Raw genomic sequence first — 5,162 nt, forward strand, 5'->3', positions numbered from 1 at the left:
AATATCTTTCGAATGACTACACAACTTCGATGACAACGGCGTTGGGATACTGTGTCAGCTATTTGATCATGATGAATATATCAAGGCCGACACTCTAGATGTAGATTTGGCAAAGGATATAGAATCGAAAAGAAAGTGGGAAAAGGAAGCATCTCTATCATTTTGTTTAGTGCAATGGAGTCCAATTATTTCGATGCCAGCAGACGATGCCAATCGCATCGGTGAAGAGCTAGTCTCGACATCGGCATTGAAGTCAGAGAAGAGATACCGGTTCCGGAGATATTGCAGTGGCCGCCCAAAGACTACCAAGCCCGGGTTCAAAATGTACTTGCATGACTAAATAATTCACCACTAGCATAGGGGCGTAGGAAGATGTAGACTCCCCCGAAGTTCCCAAGGGCGCTTTACCAAAAGAAGATGATCCGTATCTCCATCTACGCCCTCACATTATCTCCCAAATCCCAAGAAAGAGTGACCGATTCCCTAAGTATCATATAGAGTTTTCCTAAGAGGGTAGTGGCAGTTCCTTTCAGGTTCACCGAACGCGAGAATGATGCCGAAAAAAAAAAAAAAAAAAAAAAAGAAAGAAAAGCCGGCGTAGAAGCCATGTCCCAGGGTCGAACCAACAACCTCTCTAAGCTTTCCCCCCTCGCCTCAACTCCGTCCACAGCGTCTCCGGCCTTTAAATATCGCAACCTCAAGAGAACACCCCGGAGTGCGATTCCCTAGCGGGAAAGAAGAAGAAAAAAATGTCTCGATAATGTAGACAAATCTACCAAAAAAAGAATTCCCACTTCTCCCTCCCCAATTCCCAATCCCTTTCCCATTCCCCTCCTCCAGGCTTCATGGTTTGACCAGACCGGGTTCCACGCCGGCGCCTTGCGGAAGTAGTTTATAAGCAGTGCGTCACCGCTCGACCACTTGAGCTTCCATGAACCGTTGGAAACCCAGAGCCAAATTTTCATATAGAACACATGCATACACACACACCGCTCCCACAACTTGGAAGGTGCGTTACAAACAACCTCCTACCTCCGCAACTCGGCTTTCTGACTTTGAATTTGATATTTTGTCTATTCATTGCCCATACTGATCTTTTGGGATGATATACATCCCTACCTCAACACATTTTTTGTATAAAAAACCAAACCAAGCAATATACTTCATTCCTGTTCCTCCATACCAATGCCGCTTACGCCTTCAAAAACGAATTCAAAAGAACAACCCCCTCAGCACCCTCCTTCCTCTCCACCAACATACCAACCCTAAACACCTTCTCCCCAGCCTCCTCGAGCACCTTCGTCGCCTTCTCGGCCTCCTCAACGCCCACGACAACGAGCATACCGATACCTGTATTAAAAGCCCTACACATTTCCTGATCCGTCACGGCGCCCGCGCTCTGGAGCCAAGTGAAAACGGGAGGAAGAGGCCACGAAGAAAGGTCGATCTCGGCAGCGAGGTGAGAGGGCAGCATGCGGGGAGGGTTTTCGACGAGGCCGCCGCCGGTGATGTGAGCGAGACCCTTGGCGAGGTTGGAGGAGGTGAGGGCTAGGACGGAGGGGACGTAGATCTTCGTAGGGGTGAGGAGGGCTTCGCCGGCGGAGAGGGATGGGTCCCAGGGGGCGGGGGCTGTGAAGGGGACGTTGGCGCGCGAGAGGATCTTGCGGACGAGGGAGAATCCGTTGGAGTGCACGCCCGAGGAGGCGAGGCCCAGGAGGACGTCGCCTTGCTGCATGGCGTCCTTGCGGGGTAGTCTGGAGGCTTCGGTGACGATGCCGACGGCGGCTCCGGCGGCGTCGTAGTCTTTGCCGTGGTAGAGACCGGGCATCTCGGCGGTTTCGCCGCCGACGAGGGCGCAGCCAGACTGGATGCAGCCTTGCGCGACGCCTTCTACGAAGGAGGCCGCGGCGGCTACGTCGAGCTTGCTGCAGCCGTAGTAATCCAAGAACATGAGGGGCTGGGCGCCCTGGACGACGAGGTCGTTCACGTTCATGGCGACTAGATCGACACCGACGGTATCGTGCTTGTCGATGGCCTGGGCGATCATGAGCTTCGTGCCGACGCCGTCAATGGCGCCCACGAGGATGGGGGCACCTGGGAATCCGCACTTGGAGAGATCGAGCTCGCCTCCGAAGCCGCCGATTTCGGCGTCCGCGCCCGCTCGTTTCGTCGAGGCTACGGCTGCGCGGATGCGTTCGACTAGGGCGTTTCCGGCTTCGATGCTTACACCGGCCTGTGCGTAGGTAAGGCCTTCTTCTTGCTGCTGCTCAGACTTAGCGGCGGCGGGGCGGAGGGCGCGGTGGGCAATGTCCTTGCGGAAGAACATGCCGTCAAAGTTGATGAGCTTGACGCCCTCGTAGGCGCGGTCGACGGCGGCCTGGAGAGAGTCGGCGGTGGCGTTGGCGGCGATGACGCGGCCACCCGCCGTCTTGAGCTGCTGGCCGTCGAAGGCGGTTCCGGCGTGGAAGATGTTGACATATTCGGGGGCCTTGTCGGCGGCGACAGCCATGGGCGTACCCTTAGCGTAAGATCCCGGGTAGCCGCCCGATGCGACGACGACGGTGGCGCTGAAGCGGTTATCGATCTTGAGGTCGATGCCGTCGAGGCAGCCGTCAACGCAGTGGAGCATGACGTCGGCGAGGTCGGTGTCGGCCGACAAGAGTGGCAGGACGGTCTGAGTTTCTGGGTCGCCGAAGCGGACGTTGTACTCGAGGACCTTGGGGGTGCCGTCCTTGGCGATCATGAGGCCGGTGAAGAGGACACCGACGAAGCGGTTACCTTCGCGACGCATGCCGCGGAAGGTGGGCTCGAGGATCTCGTGGTTGACGCGGTCCATGAGCTCGGGGGTGGATATGGGCGTGGGCGCGTAGCAGCCCATGCCGCCCGTGTTGGGCCCCTCGTCGCCGTCGAAAATGCGCTTGTGGTCCTGGGCGGCCGGGAGAGATTGGAAGTTGGTGCCGTCGGAAAAGGTGAGGATGCTGAGTTCCTGGCCGTCGAGGTACTCCTCGATGACGATCTCGTCACCGGCCGAGCCGAAGGCCCTGTCGACCATGATCTCCTTGACGGCGGCCCTCGCCTCTTCCTTGGTCGTGGGGATGATGACACCCTTGCCGGCGGCGATACCGGTAGCCTTGATAACGACGTCATGGGAAATCGTCTCAAGGTAAGCCAGGGCCTTATCCGCATCGGAAAAGTTCTCGTACGCTGCCGTGGGGATCCCATGCCTCTTCATGAAATCCTTCGAAAACGTCTTGCTGCCCTCGAGACGCGCCGCCTCTAGCGAGGGCCCGAAGCAGCGGATATTGGCATCCCGAAAGTGTTCGGCCACTCCCGCGACAAGGGGCGCCTCGGGTCCCGGAACGACGAGGTTGATGGACTTGGAACGGGCGAGTTCGACGAGGGCGGGGAAGTCGTCGGGCGAGACGTCGGTGACGTTGGTTACTTTGGGGCAGAGGGCGGTGCCGCCGTTGCCGGGGACGGCGAGGATGGATTCGACGCGCGGGGACTGGCTGAGCTTCCAGGCGAGGGCGTGCTCGCGGCCTCCGTTGCCGATGAGGAGGATGCGGATGGGACCCTTGAGGACGGCGGCCATTTTTGTGGGGGTAAGACGAAGGGGTTTCTTCTGCGAAGGTGTCAGAGATGAGGTTGGCCTGAACCTCCGTTTCAATTGTCCTTTACAGGAGATATGCCCAGCTCCGGACTTGTTGCGACAGCTTAGTTGAAATTTTTTTGGGCTACACTAGAAGTTTGCGCTGTCGTCGCATGTGCTTCATGGTGGGGTTGCAAAATTTCAGATTGAGGGGGAGGGGCACCAGAGCGGATTGAATTTTGAGAGAGCAACAGGTGAGATTGAGACCTACCTTTGGGACTGCAAGCTTCAAATGTTCTTCGTCAGACCCAATGAATTGGCCAACTATGCCAATTGAGCTTCTTTTGCCGTAAGAGAGTCTGATATCCCTCCCGAAGCAAAACTAAACAGATCTGGTTCAGCAAATTCTATTTTTTTTTTTTCTTCCCTCGACTGAATTGCGCGCCTACGATACGCTGCTGGATGAGCCTAGACCCCGCGGTTTCCTATTCGGGAATCACCACTGGATAAAAATAGGCGAAAAAAATTCGATCGCAGCAAAAATGGCTCTTCAACGGCAGCTTTGATAGTCCGTTCCGCTCTTGGCTGTGAAACCTACTTCGTAGGATTAGGATGCCAGCCGGTTTCCACTTCACACGTAAACTCTGTTCTAACGGGTCGATACAGACGCTAAGCAGCTGGGTGTACTCAAGCCGCTCAAGTCCACGAGATCAAGAAACGGACCGGGACCCGATACCAACAGTCGGATGCATGTCATCACTTGCAGTCATCATTCCCAGGCGAGGTTCTCGGAGGGGTTCATCCATCATCAATGTCGAGGGTTGTGCAGGGTGGGGGCGGGGAAACCGCAGGGCTGTGCTCCCAGCCAGGTATTGTCCGCAGACAGGAACCGGGTAGGCGTCGTCCACTAAGAGCAATTGGTGATGTCAAGGGAAAGGCAAGCCCTACACTACATTGACGCAGCGCAAGGAAGACAGCCCAAGAAGCATGCACGTGGGAAAGAGTTGATATGACGAGCAGCAGTTTCCAAGGCGCGAGATCATGATAGCACCAGCACCGGTAACGAGTTAATTGGGCGACAAGTAAACTTTAGGAGCCAGAGCTGGGGACCTAAAAAAAGTGAGAGAAAATCACTCTGATTCGATGCCCCCGATGTGAGTGCTCACATTCTTCGTTGCTTCTTGATATTGATGGTCCTCGTGATCCGATCCCCTGTCCTAAAACGAAGCGGACGAAACGTGGGACTAAAACCCGACCCGCCCTCCTCGGGGCAACTTCCTTGCATCCCTCTGCTCTTTTACTTCGTACGTGGCTTCATCAATGGCCAAAGATGGACCAGGGCCGTTTGCAACCCCCTCCTTTTTGTTGTTTGTCCACCCCACGTAACCAGCTCACATGGGGGCCTACCCGACGAAGTACGGAGGGGGATGAGCCTCAATTTGATGCGCGGGATCGGTTCTTTTCTAGAGGTTAGTGCACCGTAGTATGGTTTAGTGCTGTCGAGTGGGTAGCAAGACGCAAGACATGGGAAGGGTCTAAGGATCTTTTTTTTTTTTTTTTTTTTTTTTTTTTT

At 55.5% G+C, this 5,162-nt stretch overlaps 1 pseudogene; it reads right to left on the minus strand.

The window, feature by feature from the left end:
* Nucleotides 1–1,192: 1,192 nt before the first annotated feature.
* Nucleotides 1,193–3,592, minus strand: SAPIO_CDS5366 (annotated as a pseudogene; the record flags this gene model as incomplete).
* Between the last annotated feature and the right edge of the window lie 1,570 nt (nt 3,593–5,162).

Source organism: Scedosporium apiospermum, assembly GCF_000732125.1.
Source record: "Scedosporium apiospermum strain IHEM 14462 chromosome Unknown SEQ_SAPIO_0098, whole genome shotgun sequence".
Lineage (NCBI taxonomy): Eukaryota > Fungi > Ascomycota > Sordariomycetes > Microascales > Microascaceae > Scedosporium > Scedosporium apiospermum.